Raw genomic sequence first — 20,460 nt, forward strand, 5'->3', positions numbered from 1 at the left:
GCTAGGAAATCTACAACTTCTTGTGGGCATATCACCAATGGTTCCTCATCCATCTTGAGACCATCACACTGATTCAAACGTAAAAAAACATTGCCCAAGAGCTTTTTGGAGGCTATGGAGTCCAAAAAGAGGTTGAAAATATATATATGATCATACTTAAATGAGGACTATAGGGTGCATAATTAGGATAAGACTGGTGGGGACAATGCCGATGATGAGTTTGACAATGGAGACGAGAGTGGGGAGAGGAAGAGGATGATGAGGCCACAAACTAGCAACCGCAAGTATTGTAAAGATGTTTGTTTTGCTTTGAGTGGGGCTATTGTCTTGGTAGGGAAAAGGGCATCATAGGGAACATGAAGCACCCTAAGAAATTCCATGTAGTATCATCCCTTCCTATTTGCTTGCAATAGAACCCCTCCCCTCTCCTTTCTTAGCCACAACCAAAACATATGTTCTTGGAGAGATTGAAAGGTATTAAAAAAAATCATAGGCCATATAACTTGTCTTTTGTAGAATCAAGCATATAAATACATAGCCCTAACCTAATTTGCTCCTCAATGGTGTGTGGAAGTGTAGGATGGAGTTCTTGCCCAATCTACATGCTTGAAGGGGAAATTTGGGTTGGGGAGCTTATTGTCAAATTTTGTATTTAGGATTGTCAAACTTTTTGTGAGCATCATGAAAACTAGAGGGGCTTGCCAAGAAAGTGTTGCTTGATGCAAAAAAAGTTATGGTAATGTTATTTTCACTAGTGGACCTCTAAAAGCTATGGATCTAGCCACGAGGAACACCATTCTCATGAATGAGGGAGTGGTTGATTAAATTTGTTATGATGGAGAAGGCTTCTTTGGAATGACAATTAACACAAAAGACATCTCAAGGGATCCATTTTTGGCCTTTTAATTTGGTGTATGTTATGTGTGACAGAGAAATTGGGAGGGACACTCTCATGAAGGAATGTCATATATAAATGTAAATACCAAATTTACATGATTGTGAAACATGTCACTAGGCATTGCCAACGCATTGGGTAGACATGTCTATGTTACATCCTTGCGAGTCCTTTCAAGAGTAAAATTTGTTTGTTGTAGAACATGCATGAGAGGAAGCCAAAGTTTTTGGATTTGGATGTGCCTTATGTTGGTTAGCTAAACTTCAAATTGGCATTACTACAAGGATGTGCTTTAATTGTGGAATGTGTGGGCATTACTACAAGGAATGCTGAAGTACCACAAATGGTGGAGACATGTCGAGGTTGAGTTTAGGAAAAGGAACATGGGTAGATAAGGTTAAAATTGATCACCAAGTTAGAGATCAAAATGGTGGTTATATGAGAGGGCTTCTACTTAAGAGGACAAGGTTGGAAAATGGCTAAAAATGCATTTTGGCAAAGCGAAATGTGATGTTGCATGATAGCACTTCGGTTAGATCACCTCATGTCAATAGCTTTTGAAATAAGGTAGAAATTTCTTAAAACAACTTAACAAAATCCACTTAGAGCATTTGGATATGGAACATTCTGGTGTGGATGCAAATATTCAAGTGGCATCAAGTCCTAATATGGAATTAGAAATCAAGAATGGTTTATGGCTCAAGAACATGTGCATGTTAACTCTTGGTGCAGTGAGCAGGGCATCTTAGGGAATGGAGACCAAGGGATTTGAGAGACTACAAATACTTGAAGTGCTAACGAGGATGATGAAATATCAAATTAGATTAGCTATCTTCAATGAAAAAAGGCTCAAAAGGAGCCTTTTTAGGAAGTGGGTAGCCAAATGGGATCTTCAAATGTGGTGTTGGTGCAAGGGCACAAACTACATAGTTGGAGTGAATCAAAGTTTCAATATGGGGAGTATACATGCACTGTTGAGGGAGAGAAGGGTCAAGAGACGGGTTGTATGGCAATAATCAAAACTTGTAGGAATATAAAATGCAAATTTAAGAAGTATAATGGTAAGATTCTTGCAATATTTGTCAATTGGAAAGGTAGATAATTAATCTCACAAATATATATCCCTTCAATAAAGGGCGGCCTTAAATGGAGTTTTTCAGCTTAACATGAAAATATTTGTCATTTTAATTGATTACTCCACTTTTCGATTGGATGGTATGCAAATTAAAAAATTGGGTGAGACTTCCATTTGTTAAACATGTTAGAAATAGTTGTTTATTGATGATTTCAACATATATTCTTGGCTATATTTTTTTTGAAACACAAGGATGAAGTAGTGAATTAGAGTTTCAACATAGGGAGTATACATGTATTGTGGGGGAGAGAAGGGTCAAGAGTTGGGTTGTATGGCAATGATCAAAGCTTGTATGGATATAAAATGTAAATTTAAGAAGCATAATGGTAAGATTCTTGCAATATTTGTCAAATGGGAAGGTGGAAGAATTGATGTCGTAAACATATATTGTTTCAATAAAGAAATGTTGAGGATGCAACTCTTCTATGAATTACAAAAGATACTTCCTTTTAGAGGATTGGTTGGTGGTGATCTTAATATAGTTATGGATATTTGGGATGCCTCCACCTCATCCACTCCAATCCAAGATGAGGACTAGGAAGCCTAGAATTTTTCATGTGCTCAAGACAATTGGATTGACTTAAAAGCATCCCACTTACATTTAACTCTATAATTGGATAACATCCCACTTACATTTAACTCTTTAAACCACCTTGGATATTAGGTTAAGATCAAGTGATGGTACAACATAAATAATAGCGAAATCCTTATTGTCACCAAGATGGAGGACAATTTTAGTTTTTAAATATCCAACCATGCTTTGGTAGAACAACCATGCTTTGGTGGTTCTACATCTAAAAGTGATGGAACCATGCTAAACTGAGGGTGTGCATAAATGGCTAGCTGGAAATTTGTAAAATTTCCATACCAAAATTGTGGCTTTCTCCTATGTGGATAAGGTAATAATCAACAAACTAGAAGAGGACATTGAAAAGAAAAGAAAGGTCCCATGGGGAAGTTTGTGTGCACATTGCAACATTATACCACCTTGCAAGGAGTTGGATGATGTGACATTGAAAAGGATGAATTGCTTTGGGCAATCGTAGACTTCAAGAAATGGTAGAAAGAGCCAAAGAGAGACTTGAATCTTGAGGAGAAATTGTTATTGAGGTGGGCCCAACTCATAAGGATAGTCATTTTGGTGAGAGAATTAGGAAAAGTCAAGTTTATAAGAAAAGAGTTATGTTGGATGTGCAGTGCAATTGCTTAGAGTTTGTGAGAAGCATTAAGCTAAAAAGACTAAAGCAAGTCTTGTACTCCTACAATCATGAGTAGGACACCTCAATTACGAGCCAAAGTAGCATCATACTTCAATGAAAAATATGTTTTAAAACTCTCTATAAGATTGAGGGTATTTTGAATCAAGGCATAGTTGAGTATTGGCTAGAACTATTAACCTACATAGACATAGTCTTTACCTTGGAGTGTCAAACTTCAAGTTAGACCTGAAAATTATAGATTGATCTCAAACATATTGAGTTTCATCTTGAGGTCACCTACTTGAATTGCTTTCTAGTCCAAAAGACCCAAATAACAATAAAACATCACTTAAAGTGCATCACTACCTTGAGGCAATCATAATCTTTGAACAACTACTCCAAACTCCAATGTTTGAATTAGTTAAGAGCTTTTCATCTTAGTGGCATATATTGAAAAAGTCTTTGAATATCCTTGAATCAAGATGAAAAATATGAGATTTTCATCTTGAGATGGCGTATATTGAAAAATATCCAAGTGCAAAAGGCCTAAAATAGTTAAACTTTCACCCTAGAATACCATTGGGCCTAAACAAACATAGTCTTCAACTAGGAGCATCAAAGCTTATTAGAAGTAGCCATCATTTAGAAGCTAAAAGACTCAACTCAAGCCAAAAAACTTCGATTGTAATCATGTGTTCATCATTTCTTTCCTAAAAGCAAAGGGAAATCCTCAATTTCAACCGGACTAGACTTATAGCACTTAGGTAATACTTAAATAAGTGCAGTTTCCAATAGAGAAGATTTCTTGATTGCTCAAGAGATAAAAAAATTCAACCTCAAGTTAATGATCAAGGTCATCATTTCTTGCTAATACTAGGGGTATTCAAGCTATAACGTAGTTTGCACTCATTGCAAGCATAGTATACGCTGTTCTTGATAACCCTACATAACTTTTACTCACCATACATTGTACCCCCGCACATTTACTCACCATTCATTGTACCCCTGCATCTATACACTCTAAGTGGTGGGTGCCCATCACTGTCACTTTATTCTTTATTCTTTTAGTGACTATTGAATAAGGCAGGGCTGGTCACACATTGTGACTATTGGAGTTTTCTCATATGCTCTCTCTCTCTCTCTCTCTCTCTCTCTCTCTCTCTCTCCATCTGTTATAGCTATTGCTTCTTATGTACTTCCACTCAGGCTCTACCTTTCAACTAGTATCAAAGCTTAGACTCAAGGAGCTTCATAGTTCATTTGCTTTAGCACATGAAGAAGCTTCAACTCAAGGTTTCGTAGCAGCCGTTGTTTCTTTCCTCTTGTGATGTGCATTGAGTCTTTTCTTCTCCCAACTTATTCCGGCTTTCTCTCGGCTTGTCGAGGAGCTTTGCAAGGCTTTGCTAAGCCTTATTAAGTGCTTATTGAGCTAAGAAGCACCATTCTATCCATTTTGAGTGGATTCAGAGCATGCTATAGAAGTCATGGACAACTATGATAGCTTGATAACACTTTTGTATTTTGGTAATAACTTTTGTAAATGATACTGGATTCAAGTGTTCTATAGTTAAAAACGAAGAGCGTGATTCAAGCACTTATAGAGTTGATTATGTGCAAATTTTAGTTCTCTATATTACACAAAACAAACCAATTCTAGTTTGGATGGTAAATTGGTATATGATTTACTGATGCTTACAGGGAATGTTTGCAATATATGGATGATGCATTGATGCTATGGAAAGGCTTTTAGGTTGATTAGAGCTTGATTAGCTCAATCATTGAAGTGTTTATTGTTGTAATAATACTTTGGGTAGCAAACATACAATAGTGAGCTTCATGCTTTGAATGCCTATTGTGTCTACATGGTATTTTGGGTATCCTATATGTCTATATTGATGTCTAACATTGATGTATGAGCCCAGATATGGTTTTGACATGCTTTGGCACTTGGATTTGAGCTACATTTGATGTACTTGGGTTTTTGTTAGTTGGTTTGAGCTTCCATGCTTATTACTCACTTATGGGCATTAAAGCTTCATTGGATACTTATGCTCTCAAATTTATATGGTTGGACCTCCCAAATGCTTTGATGTATATGTCTTGAGATTTTCTTGCTCACTTTGCATTCTAGATTCATTGCCAATGGGAGATACTTGTACTTAGTTGGCAGATCTTGGTTCATTAGAGATAGTGGGAGTCCCTTGCTTATGCATATGCTTAGCTGATATATGTGTATATTGTTCTTGTTGATATTGACTCTTGTGGATTGTGTGATTACAAGTTTTAGCATTCTTTTGGAGAGTAGACACTTTACTTTGACATTCTATGGATTGTACTTTGTGGATAGCTATACCTTCTTTTGTTGTTGCCCTTTTACCCACACTTTTGGATTAATTTTGGGATTGTTTTGTTGAATTTACAATAGCCCATACTCTTGTCATTTGTAGACAGTTGTAGTTATTATGACAAGTTCATTAGCCGATGGTGCTATTTTCAATATTGAAAACCTTGATGGCAATAACTTTCAATATTGAAAGATATAAATATGGCAAGCCTTAGTGTAGAAGAGGTTGGTTAAACCATTGAAATTAGAGGGTATAAAGCCTGATCTTTCTGATGATGCAGAGGATTGGATAGAAATTGATGAGCTATGCAAATCTACTATCATTCTGTCATTATCAAAGCAACTAATTTTTAATGTCATTAACATTAAGGGTGGTGAGCAAAGTCCTACATCTCAATTGTATTGGTTGAAAAAGCTTGTGGACCTTTCGCATCGAGGGTATGGCTATGTCTATTGATTTGAATGAGTTTCATTTTATTTTCATTCAGCTTGTATTGTGGGGCATTTGGTTTGAACATAATATCAAAGTCTTTGTTCTTGCTTGTTATGATGCCCAAGTCATGGGACATCTTTCGTACCTATGAGTGCTTATCTCCTCGAGAGTGGTTTAAATGTAAAGATATAGAAAGTGCTTTATTGATAGAAGGGGTAGACAAGAAGAACATTGATACAATCAACACTTCTCATGCATTGAGTGTTAGAGGCAGAAATGGTAGTAATGGCAAAAATAACCATGGTAGAGACTCACACTCCAATAGGGATAAGTCTTGGTCTAGTGGCCAATCTCATAGTAAGTCCCATGGATGTAAGTCCTCTTTGACATGTCATTATTATGGCCATTAGGGTCATATTAGGATACAATGCTATAAAATGTGCAATGATAGTCGTAATGAGAATGGCAAGGAGAAAGCGCAAGTTAATGAAAAGTAATAACCCTAGAAAGTCCACTGTGAAGATTGAAGAGATAAATGTAGTGTAGACTAAGTTTGATAATAACAATATCTTATCTGCTTTGTCTCTTGATACTACTCAGTTGACCAATGCTTCACCTACTTACTCTTAGTGTTGGTTGCTTGATTTAGGGGCTTCTTTCCATGGTATCCCACATCAGGATTGGTATCATACTTATCGCAACATTGCAAGCTCTACGAGAGTGGAAAATGATACTGCATTGTATATCATTGGCATTGAAATATTAAAATGCACTTTACTTTAGGTAGCTTTTTTGTTTTACATAATGTATATCATATATTGGTTTTGACCAAAAGCTCTCTTTGCTAGATAGTTGGATGATGCAGGTTATCATGTCTTTTTTGGTGATTTTGCATGGAAGGTTACTCGTGGTCACCTTGTTTTTGCTTGAGGTGCTAAGGCTAGCAGTCTCTATCCTTTGTTTTTATTTGGATCTATTAAGCATGTATTGGCTACTATTGATTTACTACATATATCTTTATGGCATCATTGCATTGGGCACGTGTCTTTGAAAGAAATGTAAGTACTTACTCGTTTTCAATATCTTTCACCTCTTGATTGCTTGCATCGTTAGAATAAAAAACATAAAAAGTCAACACTCTTGTTAATCCCTTGATTAAGAAAGAGCCAAAGAGAGTTTGCAACGTATACAAAACTGTGGTGTTATTGGCTTCTCCACTTTGGAGATAGTAGAGTCAATTTCATAATTCTCTTCTCTTTTTTATTTGAAATATCTAAAGTTTGGCATATTTTGGTAGTCTCAATAATCCCATTTGTTGACAAAGTTGTCAAAATATATAATATTTTGAAAATTGAGAGATCTTTTTTAGTCGAAATTGTTGGGGATAAAGACGCCTTTGCCTAGCCGTCCGTGTATTACTACACTGATAACTGTTAACATCAGTGCAAGACAAAAAAAAGGAAGCAAATAAAATTTCAAGAAAATGCCCAATAGAATGATAAGAGAGGAAAAGCCAAAAAGCGCAAGGGGAGTCTTAAAAGTTGAGAAAAAGGCAAAGACACATTTTAAAATGCAAAGGCACCCTCAAATTTTTGTAAAAGAGCGCCAAGGCTTCCTCCTGTGCAAGTTGTAAAGAGTAGATGGGTGGGCATAGGTGAATGCATAACATAAATAGAAGGGAATAGGAAACAAAGACCTTGGCACGATGGCCAATCATGTAAAAAAGGGGATCGGTGCCCAAAGGAATGAGGGCATGTAGTATAAAAGCCAAAAAGTGAATAGAGAAGCTCATTTTTGGTGTGGCAAAAGTGGCTCTTCTTCTTCTTCTTACTTGCTTGTGCTTGTGCTTGTGCTTGAGAAAGGGAGTGTGAGGGAGTGAGCGTGTGAGGGTGAGGGATTGTGGTGAAGAAGCTCCTTCCTATGCAAGATGAAGAGAAAAGGAAGCAAAATAAAATTCAAGAAAATGCTCGATAGAAGGATAAAAGAGGAAAAGGCCAAAAGCACAAGGGCAGCCTTAAAAGTCATGAGGCAAAGGCAAATATGCATTTTAAAATGCAAAGGCGTATCCATTTTTTTGTAAAAGAGCAGTAGGCTCTCTCAAGTTGTAAAGAGTAGACAAGCATAGGTGAAGGCATAACATAAATAAAAGGGAATAGGAAACAAGAACCTTGGCAAGATGGCCGGTCATGTTAAAAAGGGGATCAGTGCCCAAAGGGATGAGGGCATGTATAAAAGCCAAAAAGTGAATAGAGAAGCTCATTCTTGGTGTGTAGCAAAAGTGGCTCTTCTTCTTCTTCTTGCTTGCTTGCTTGTGCTTTTGCTTGAGAGAGTGAGTGTATGCAGCTGAGGGACCGTGGTGGGGAAGCTCTCTCCTATGCAAGATGAAGAAAAAAGGAAGCAAAAGAAAATTCAAGAAAATACTCAACAGAAGGATAAAAGAGGAAAAGGCCAAAAACACAAATGTAGCCTTAAAAGTCGAGGCAAAGGCAAAGATGCATTTTAAAATGCAAAAGCACCTCTAATTTTTTGTAAAAGAGGGCCAAGGCTCCCTCCTTTGCAAGTTGTAAAGAGTAGATGGGCATATGTGAAGGCATAACATAAATAGAAGGGAATAGGAAACAAGGACCTTGGCACGATAGCCGATCATGTAAAAAAGGGGATCGGTGCCCAAAGGGATGAGGACATGTATTATAAAAGCCAAAAAGTGAATAGAGAAGCTCATTTTTTGTGTGTGGCAAAAGTGGCTCTTCTTCTTCTTCTTGCTTGCTTGTGCTTGTGCTTGAGAGAGGGAGTGTGAGAGTGTGAGGGAGTGAGTGTGTGAGGGTGAGGGACTGTGGTGGAGAAGCTCTCCATCTTCTCCTCTCTTCTTCGCATGCCCGGCTATGGAGTATGGAGTTTGAAGGCAAAGGATTGAGCTTACATCTTGGATCATGGATCTACCAGTGTGCTTCAAAGATGAGAGTACTTGATTGGGCATTGAGGTAAGCTCACTACACTCGTAGGCTTGAGAGTGCATACGACTATGTGAGAGGTAGCCATTAGCATTCAGCTTAAAATGCTTGAGCAATAAGCGGTCCGTGGGTCTTGGTAGTCGAGTGAAGGCTCCCACATTTTGGTTCCGTTGCCGAGACTAATGGATTTGAGCCTTGAGTGCTTGCACGCTCCAAGTTGAGCATTAGAGGGTTTCCCCCAAACCTATGCTTGAGGTAGATATGTAGGAAGAAAGGGCATTTGATCTTTGGTGCAAATAAATGTTTTGGATTTCTGAAGTTTGAATGAGTTGGTTTGATTAGCATAAGCATTTGCTTGTGATTTGTAAACATTTAGGTAGGGGAAAATAGGGGAAGAGAAAGAAAATCTTGTTAGGGTTTTGTGTAACAACATGCCTAAATCGAAGAAAAGCAGAGTTGTAATCTAAAAAAGAAGAGGAAAAGCTATGCAAGGAGTATTGGAGAGGGGGTCTAAAACCCTAAGGGAGGGGAAAGTGAGCTCATTCTCAATTTTTGAGCTTTGAGAGAGAGAGAGAGAGAGAGAGAGAGAGAGAGAGAGAGAGAGAGAGAGAGAGAGAGAGAGAGAGAGAGAGAGAGAGAGAGAGAGAGAGAGAGAGAGAGAGAGTGTGTGTGTGTGTGTGTGTGTGAATGTTGAAGCTCCAAGGAAAAGAAGAGATTGAGCACACCAATTCAGAGGTTTCCGACCATTCCAAGTATACACAAACCTTTCTTTGCATCTAGTCGTTGATTTTGGAAGTTTTTAGCATTTGGTATCAACTACAAAAGTTAGAAGAATTAAAATTGTGCATCGACACAGGCCATTTGCACCACTAGAATTGGACACCCGTCTCGCAGAGTCTAATTCCTAGAGGTGGATGCTTGAACTCAGACAATCCGAGTTGATCCACTCGGACACCCACAATACTATGTCCGATTGGACATCATTAGTTGGTCCGCCGATTAGGAGGGACTCGAACAGCCAGGATCAGATTTTCCAAGTCGGATAGCCAACTCGGACGACCAACTCAAATACCTAGACTCAAACATTGACCATCCGATTTTCACAGTTGAATAGGCCCAAAATGGAACAATCTGATTCTGGGAATCGAACCTTTGAAAATTAGACTCACCAACCAGAAGTTGAAAACTGACTATCCCAGCACATCCTAGGCCAGGTAGAGCTCAACTCGAAGCAAGGCAGCACCCCTGTAGGCATCCAGACATGTCGGACGGCTCATAGTGTCTCCAAACTTCAAGATCATGACTTAGTTGCCTAGGGAGCGACCTTGAACAAGCCCCCAAACCACCCATCTGATACGTTTCAAAGGATTCAACCGAACCGGTTAGAGTGACCACCTGAGGAAGCAAACTAGAGAAGTGCATTGTGTCACATTGTTTTTGTCATAGTTATGGACAGCTGCTTGAACAATCACTCAAAGTGCACTCAGAAAGCAGAAAGCCTAATTTTGCACTGTGCATGAAAAGAAGCACTCCATGGACACTTGAGTGCACTTAAATTTGAGGATTGGATGAACTAATAAGGAACTCACACGCAAGATAAGTGACTCGAACGAACCCACTAATAGGAGTAAACCCTCAAATTGCAAAAGAGTGAGAAGATCGGCATGATTATTGATTCAACCTTACTTGATTCGACCAGTTTGATTGACAACCTATAGGACTGAGAGGCCGACAAGATGTCACAACCAAGCTCTTGCCATGATAGTGACCAACTCGACTTGGGAGAATTCCCAGTAGATGACATCCAACAAATGATCACAATCGTTGTGATTACAAACCAAGATGGAGCATCATGGTAGACTAGCTGAGGATATCATATCTAACCTTGAAGAAGAGTGGAGATTAGTCAAGAGAGTGCTATAGGGCATAGTTGCCTACAACCAGGAGTAGTGAGATCAAAGGTTGAGGCATGAAATAGAAATGTGAGAGGTCCAATGAGTTTTAGCGCTTGCCAATCGGAATAGAACAGGACCTAATGCGGAGAGGGAAATAGTGCTAGAAGCCAATCTCACGTTGACGAGCTTCTCACTAAGTGACATAGACAACACGCTACAAAGAAAAGCGGAGCGGCCCTAGCAACATCGTTGCTAGTGGGACTAGGAACTACATCAAATTCAAGGAGCCAACCGAAGATACCTGTAGTTGCCAAGCAACTCAACAAGTACCAGCCCCTGACAATGACCCATATAGCTTCATAAAGCAGTTCGAGCAGATGTATGAGGCAAATGGCTTAGCAGACCCTACTCAACATGCATAAGCCTTTGGTCTTTGTCTTGGAGATAAAGGACGGACGTGGTACACTACTCTAGATGATGTCAAACACAACACTTTCAATACTCTCAAGAGTCTCTTTGTCAAGAGATTCTCTGAGGTGGGGCATTCAGGCAACCTCATTGTTCGATTGATAAATGTCAATCAAAAGGACAAGGAGGACATTAGAGATTACGTCACCTACGTGCAGGGTCTCTTTAAGAGAATCCTAGCCACATAGCGACCTAGTGAGCAAGCAGTCTCTACCATCTTCATATGCGGAATCAGGAGGGTAGAGCTCTACAAGGCCTTGGTAGGCAATTCAAATATGCAAAGGGACATGCTAACTAGGGTCTTTGAGGAAGCTATACATGTAGATGATTTGCTCAAGGAGAGGAGCTCTAGATCCATGAGCCAAGATAGCATAGCCTCTAGAACCTCAGAGAGAGCTACCACCACTAGTAAGAGATTTAGCTAGGGTAACCAAGAGAAAAGGAAGAGCGTTGACTCGAGCCAAGAATCGGCGGATGTAAAGCTGGAGTAGTCTAAGCTCCAGGAAATGATTAGAAGACCTGTGTGACCTCAATGCAATGTGTCCATTGTGGAGGGAACCATCTCGCGGTCGAGTGCATCGATCCTAGATCCATTGTGCCAACTACGATAGGTTTGGTCACGATGCTATGCATTGTCGATTAATTAGGCAGTTACCATATCCGCAACTTTACAACCAGCCATACTACTTGGGGAATAGACCGCTAAATTTAGAAGGGGAGCTCCATTAGCTCTCCCAATGCCTAATGATGCCAAGCTGGCTGTCCCTAGAATGGATATTAACCCTACAAGCATACCTAGACCACTTGGACCCTTCGTGACCCATTCACCGAGTGATGCTCCAATACATTACATGGAGGAGCCGAATGAGGATGAGGCATACGTAAATCCTTACATCTTGTACAAAGATGAGGGCAATGCCATCTTAATGAATTGTAGACTAGTACCAGTGATGATTGGTACAGGGTAGAGGCAGAGTTAGGACCCAATCTCATGCTGGGACTTGTGCCCACCTAGGGCATATCTCATCTCATTGCTTCGAAGAACGGGAGCAAGCTAACTAGCAAAAGGCTAATTTGAGATGACGTGAGTGTGGAATCACTCACTTATATGCTGAATGTCCCAGGAAAAAACCATATGCTAGCTCAACCATCGTACCTTTGATGCCCTTGGGGCTGTTTGAAGTCAAAACAATGGATGATGAGGCCGCTCCCATCTTGTTGAATGTCATGACTAGGGTGCAAATGAAGCAAGCCAGCATTTCATTGCCAAGACCTAGCAACCTGGGTGCGGCCTCGATAGGGAAGAAGACCTATTGAAGGAAGAAAAAGAGGGTCAATGTCAAAGTGATGCTAAAAATGGACAATGTGACCACACTAACAAGAGGGAAGCAAGTGGTAAGGTAAAGGCTGAGACTTCAGCACCTAAAACCACAGAGAAGGGAAGTGCCAAGGTTGGGAAATACCTTGACCCAAAGTGCCAATTGGAAATAGTTGACAAGGTTAAGGAGTGGGTGAGAGAAGCCCAAGAGCATCTAAAGGATACCGAGCCCATCCTAGAAGATGAGATCAATGAGTTCTCCAGTGTGAGCACGCCCGTCTCACCAACATGCATAAACTCAAGAGATGCACCAACACTTCATATAGAAACATGAAGACAAGGCTTAGATGCCAATGATAGGCAAGTTGCTCAAGACTAGTGGCAAAAGAATGTAGCGCAAGATGAAAGGCAAGCGGCTAATGGCTTGCTTACGACGTTGCTATCAACTCCTGTAATGTTGTTGATGGGGGATTTGCTTAGGCAAAGCCCTTCATTATGGCGAGAATTGAAGCAATGGGTAGAGGGATCTAATGAGCCAAAAGTAGTTGACTTGCATGAGAATGACACAGCCACACAGCCTTACATTAAACTCAATGCTTAAGTCCTTACATGTGAATGATTTCTAGGAAGGCACAGAAATGCATGTGGTCCTGCCAGTGGCAGCGCTAGGAGATGTCACAAGAAAGGGGATCGTCGACATGAAAGTGGGAGTCACTATACTTAGCCATGCAGTTCTACAAGTTTGGGGTAACCTACCGATGGAAACCGCAAGGTTTAATGTCACATTGACTAATGGCATGAAAGTCAAGCCATTCAGAGTGTTGAAGGACTGGCCCTTGAGGTGTCTAGTTCTCAGTGAACTTCATTGTTATGAAGGGAGTAGACTTGTGGGAGCTTTCGCTCAACCGCCAAGACCCACGGACCGCTTATTGTTTCAAGCATTCCAAGCTGAGCACTAATGGCTATCTCTCACATAGCTGACATGCCATCCATATCTACGGGTGTAATGAGCTACCTCCATGCCGATCGAGTTACCTCCTCTCCTACGCACTCCGGTAGCTCCACGATCCAAGTGCAAGCTTCAAGCAAGCTCCATTCTCAAGCTCCACCTCCAAGCTCCATTGCCGCGAGGAAGAGAAGAGAAGAGAAGAGAAGAGAAGAGAAGAGGAGAAGATGGAGAGCTTCTCCTCCCCGGTTCCTCACCCTCACACCCTCACACACTCACCCCCTCACACTCTCACACTCCCTCTCTCAAGCACAAGCTCAAGCAAGTAAGAAAAAAAAGAAGAAGAGAGCCACTTTTGACCACACACAAGAATGAGCTTCTCATTCACTTTTCAACTTTATATACAAAACCCTAAATCTATTTTGGGCAGTCATCCCCTTATCCCCTTTTTTACATGGCCGGCCGTGGCCTAGGCCATTTTTCCCATTGTCCTTCTATCTTCCTAGCTTCCTTTCCACCGCCCATCTACATTTACAAGTTTCACGTGTGAGAGCCCGGCGCTCCTTAAATTAAATCATGATGTGCTTGCACTCTTTTAAAAAAGTATTGACTTGCACTTTTCCTTGTGCGCCTTTTTCCTTTATTTAGGACTTTTCTGCGCTTCTTGTTTTTTCAGATTTTTCTTGGCATGCCTTCGTCTTTCGTTTCACTTTGCCTTGGCCTTTGTCTTCTGCTTTAGCTTTTCCAGATTTTTCACCCTGTTTGTCTGACGGTTAACATTACCCCCTCCTAGACGAGTACCAGTCCTATGGCACTCACCGTCGTAGGTAGCAGGCTTCGGCATGCACTGAAGACGTGGGTAGAAGGGACATCTGTGGTTGCCATGGAGGAGTGTTGGTGGTGGTGTGGAGGAAGGTCGTTGGGGGCATGTTGGTGGCCTAGGTGGCTGGTGGTAGGGTTGTTGGAGTTGGTGGTAGGGATGTTCTTTGTTGGGGATTGCACTGATGGCTAGCACAAGTGTTGGTTTGTTGGGGATTTTGCACATGACGATTCTTGGCGGGCTTGCAGGATAATAAAGGATAAGAATTCAGAGTTGAGTGTCGATGAAGAGCAAATGACACTTTCGTTGGAGTCTTCAATATGTGCAATTGAAAACCTCTCATAGGTGGTCTCTCCCTAGGGGTAGTGCTAGTCTTTTTGATCATGCACAAGACATAGTTCAATAAGTTTGGAGGACAGGTCGCTCTAAGCAAGCTGAGAGTATTGTCCTGCACTTGAGGACCCAAATTGCGTATATATTTCGGTGCAGATATTATGTGACTGCTTGTGCATACTTAGATATTACGTAGTTAGAAGACCGCGGGGTGGTTTCTCGTAACAATGTGTGGATAAAGCAAAGTTGTCCATGTTGAGAAGAAGTGCACGTGAAGGTGTATGAGACATCCTTTGCATTGTGACTACATGACGTAGCATAATTGAACACAGGGACACCGCACTTTCGGTAGCTGGGAGCTATTGGACTTGCTTATGAGGATGGTGTGCTTTTCATGGCCATTCATGCAGTGCTTACCACGATTGATTGCAATGGTATTAAGGTAGAGTGCAAGAGGGAATCGTGCAAATGGATTAGGGTGACAGGTCTAACCATAGGCGAGACAAGCTCTCTAGGTATGTCCTGCCCTTGATGTGCCCTGAATAATTATGGGTGATGTTAAAGGGCTAGGGGACTAGGGATGGAGCCAGCCGACCAAGGTCATTGGACATACCTAATTTGAGGACCCCTAGGTGTTGTGATGTGATCATGGGTGTTTCTTATCTTTTCGTTCTTTTTTTATTTTTTATTTTTTTCTTTTTTGTTTTCTTTTTCTTGTTCTTTTTTATTTTTCGAGTTGCTTGAGTACAACCATTGCAATATGTTGAGGCTATCCGCCTTTCAATGGGTTGGGAAATGTCAAGCTTCGAATTCTCAGGAAATGGATATTACAGTGATGAGTGTGTCTTAGCCTCATTGTTGGAGAAGCAGTTGTTGAGATGGGGAGATACACTTGAGATTTTGCAACCCTCTTTGGAACATGCGATGTTGGTATAATTGAGGTAAGAGCTACCGTGAATGCCCGGTGTAGAGTGTAACCCAGAAAGAGAAAGTGGTTATGATCGTGCTTTGGGCCATGCATTGCGGGTGATCGGCAAGGGTGATTTTCGCTTTCAGCAACATGGCTTTGTCGTGGCTCTTCGTGGGGTTGGTGGTCTTGCGATGTCTTGGGTATTGAACACTTTCGCACAAAGATCTGTGTCATCTTGCATCTACTTGTCACTTCATGAGAGTACATGCATGGCACATGCCGCAACTATAATAAACCAATGCAATGTAAGGAGACATCACTTATCTGAATTCCATGGTGTTGATTTAGATACTTATCACCTGTACTTGATTTTCTTTTTCTTTTGCTAAAGTCGTGAAATATATTAAATGTAGATATGAAAAGTTTGTACAATTGGGGAACCTGTCAACACTTAACCATTTAGAGACAAAAAGTCATGGCCAGGTAGCATTTGATAAGCCTTTTATACAACATGGGGTTACTCTATTTGTACGAGGCGGGGTGAGTTCGGGTGGTTGGGCGACCGAGGCTCTACTGGTGAGAGGCTCCTGTGAGGCTGGGTGGGGAAGATGTCGACTGGGACCTGAATGGTGTAGTCCCTGGCCGCAACTGTTTCCAGAATGCTTTTGAATAATCTATCAAATTCCAGCTTATCTTGAGCTGCTCTCTCCTCTTTCGAGCATTTGGTGCCCAAGCATCTGGTGGGGGCCCGCACGACCGATGTTGCCACGCCCCGTGTGCTCCCTTGAGCTTCTATTCCCATGGCCTGGGGATTTTTTGGCCTATGTTCGGGACGGTGTCGCTTGGGGCCTCGTTTCTTTACATACCTTTTAAGGGTAGGTACGTAGCGTTCTGATGGAGGAGCTTGTGCTGCATGCTCCCTCCATTGGCAGATAGCGTCTTTGCAAGCCGGCTGCATTGGGTGCTCCATGTCGGCTACCGTGGGGGAACCTGCAAATTGCGAACCAAGGATTAGGTCCTGAGGCAGGATAAAACTATTCGCATGGAAGGGATTATACAGTGGGTTATCTAGCACATATGACAAGGAGGGGTGAGGTGAGGCATCAGCGTTTGTTGTAGAGGGACAGTCTCCTATTGAAGTTCATTTTGCCTCCAGCCATTAGCAGATCTTGGCTTATGCTAAGTTGCACGGAGTGGTTATCATGGAGTGGAGCAGGGCTCATCCCTGGAAGGATAGACCGAAAAAGGGGAAAGGTGTATAGAAGGGACGGTGCCCCATCTACACCATTAGAGATGTTGGTCAAAGCTTCGTATGGCGGTAATGAGGGTTGCATACCCTCCTCTTGGAGGCAGGAATGGTCACACGACTTCTAAATGTGTGGTGAGAGGAGGACCTGAGGAGCTCAGCCTATCAAACCCAATTCTTCTCCATGCGCTTGACTATAATTGCTTGTGTGTGTTGATATTATCTATACAGGGTCACAAAATTTACAAATCCATGTCACTTCACGAGGATAAAAACCAATTATAGAACCCCGGATTGTACTGGAGTGTGGCACATGCATCCAATACTCGTGGCAGCTTACTCAATAACGATAGATATTTTGCAACATTGAGTAGCATGACGCCTTGTTCGAGTCTACTGGCAACACGTAACTCCTTAGTGAGAACCTTATCAACCTGAGAGTTCTCTTGGCTAGTTCTAGCTAAGTCCGTACCCCGAATGGCAGTCAACACTCGAATAGAAGTTGGTGCCACATAGGTTGGGTCTCTTTGAGATCACCATTTGGCCAATCGCTCCTCTAAGACTGTCATAATTTGGGCTCCTAGTTCGACCATTGCAACACGATTTTCAAACCAATGTTTTTCAAATTGACTTCAACCCTCTGATTGTTGCTTTAGTTTCTCTATCTCTAAGAGATTTGGTTGGCAAAGCACATCATTGAATGTCACAGTTAAGCGTAGTTCGTCGGCTTCCTCGTCATAAGTGACTCGCATGCGTTCATGTAGGAGCCTGTCATATTGCTCATCAAGATGTTCTTGCTCTTCCCAGGATAGGGGAAATGGCAAGTATTCTTCAAGCTGCTCTCTAGGGAATGCGCCCATATCTGCAAGAATGTAGACATGTGCGAATACCCTGAGTTTAGCATCCAACTCGATTAAGCATTTTGCGACACTTCTATGTTCAATGAGGGCTTGCTCGGTTGCTGTCTCATGCAACATTCTAGGAGTTTTCATAGGCTTTAGCATAGCTGGGGGTACAGGCCTAGATGAGCAAGATTGGTCAATGCTAGGATTGCTTATGCTCTCGAGGTTTGTCTCTGAGGCTTTGTTATTGCATCATGGCTCTCCTTAGATGTGATTGGTATAAATTTTTCACCCTGTTGTGACAGTGTTGCATCCACTCTTGATTAGTCAATGCGAGTTCTGTTGTTGGTGGATTGAGTGTTGCAAGCAACCATTGATGGTAACGGCTGCTTTGATTTTTTAGAACACACAGATGTGTCTGAGGTTTTACCGCTATTAGCAAAGACATCAATGGATTCATTGGTGGATAGACTCGATGCTTTATTCCTCAGCTCTTCGATACTCTTGGCTTCAATCTTCTTGGGGTCTACAACCACTTGTAACTGTCGTTATTGTTTTTATTATTTTCTCTTCTTTTTCTTAGACAATCGAGGTGTATCCCTTGAAGACTCGGGACCTTGAATTAGGTCAGTCGTCGATGTGCTTGGCTGGGCCTCAACATTCTCTTTCTCTAGTGTGTCCTCATGGGACATAGCCGCGGCATGTTGAATAGCCTCGCAAGGTTGTGAGGGTACAACTGCCTCTCTTTTTGGAGAGTCTAGCTCTTCAGCCAATTCCCTTCTATTTAACTCCTCCAGCCTAGGCTTTAGGCGCCTTGGAAGTGCTGGAGTTGTCAATGAAGTTGGTTGTGACACCTCCTCCATAGGTGAACTACTAAGGACACATTCCGCAAGGGGCATTGTCACGACCAAGGGCTATGACTGCTGTGATCCCTCATTGGAAGTAGTAGTAGCTAGTTAAGTGGACTGGCTATTATTGGTGGATTGCAGTGTCAAGTCCTTAGACCGATTAAAAGTGGTCGTGTCTGTTGTTGCCCTTTGAGCATTCACTTGTGCAGATCGAGCCTCGACTGTTCTAGTCACAATAGATTGCATAGGCATACCCTTGGGCCAAGAGCTACGGGTGGTACCGTGTCCCACCTCTTGGACATTTGGAAGCTTAGATGGAGATAGAGATTGGGATTGAGCAGCTGCCCTTGATGACTGTTGTTGTGCTTCTTGTGTCCGTTTGGGAAAGGAGGGTGTAGGAGATCTGGGACTCTTAGGTGGACTTTGCACTAGTTAAACGATTTGCTCGAGGCTGTTAAACGATTGTGCCATTTTCTTTGTTGAGCAATCGGCCTTCTTATGAGCAGCGTTGTGCCTCTGGTGCTCATTATCCTCTTGGGAAGTCAAAAGCTCCTTGAGCACTAGTGGTCTTTGTGTACCCTCAATGGTTACATCTGACACTTGCTTACTAAGCATGCTAGGCTAAGGCTCTTCCCTCTGATTAGTCCCATTTGGTTTCTTGATTTTGACCGTGAGGGGCTCGGTCACTCCAGTGTTTTTGACTCGAGACTTGGTATTTTGTTTAGATCTCCTCCTATGCTTCTTTGCTCTTGATACAATCTGGCCTTCAGACGACAAAGGAGGTTTAGTAGAGGGTTTTGGCACCCAAATCCATCAGTTATCTGCGTAATACCCTTGAGCACATAGCAACGCTTTGCATATCCATCGCGGCATTGTGCTGACCCTCCATCAATGCCTTTGTCTATAAGGCTTGGGCTTCTTTCGGGGTCTTCTACGATATTTGTAAGTCCAAAGCCCGTCTTTGGCATTATCTCTTGACCTTCTTGTTTCAGGCATGGCCTCACTCACTAGTTCTCGTTGTTTGACTTGTGCTTGTATCAACTCTTTCAATAAGTCCTTGCTCTCGTTAGTAGGCTTGACTGTTATGTTAGCACATTCCTTGCCTTTCCCTTGAGGTTCGATGAGGTCACCCTTGCTAAAGGTTGTGACTATCCTCACACTTGGTACTATCAGGTGTATCCCCCGTGCTATGTAATCAGCCTCACACTTGATCGCCCTTTTGAAGGGTCTTCCAAGGAGGGTTTCCTTCCAGCAATTAGCACTATTTGGAGGAACATGAAATAGGATATGCAAGCTTTCAGTTTCAATTGTCGCAAGGATTTTGCACTTCCCTATGAGTGCTTGTGGGTGTTCCCCGTAAGGTCTAAGAGTTGCATTAGTCGGTATGAGCTCTGGTTGGCCTAGTAGGGTCCATGCTTCATAGATCAAGATATTAAAATCTGCTCCTTTATCAATCAGAGCATCGATAGTGTGCTCTCTTTTCGCGGTGAGTTTGACCATAAGATAAGCAAGCGGTACTATGTCTTCATCTTCCGGGTCTTGGCTTATAAAGTTAAGCCTTCTGACAAATGCCCTTGAGTCCCCAACTACATGACCAGATGTGGATTCTCCACTGATGTCTTGGATCGTCTGTGCAGTGCTATTCAAGGTGCATCTATCGTCAGGACTGTCATATCTAGTCATCCTTGCAGTTGTAGCTTGATGTTGTCAATTTTCGCTTTGACTAGATGCAGTCTGAATGGAACACATACGTGTTTTTGTGGTATGGCATTTTTTCCCTTGTTGGCTAGATTGGCCCATTGAGGTTCTAGGGTCTCTGTTTGTCTTTGTTCGGGTATGGGCTTTTAGTTGCTCCTTTGCAAGTGAGAATTCATGCT

The sequence above is a fragment of the Lygodium microphyllum genome, chromosome 13 (assembly GCF_053477565.2).
Source record: "Lygodium microphyllum isolate KBCC chromosome 13, Lygodium_microphyllum_v1.1.10, whole genome shotgun sequence".
Lineage (NCBI taxonomy): Eukaryota > Viridiplantae > Streptophyta > Polypodiopsida > Schizaeales > Lygodiaceae > Lygodium > Lygodium microphyllum.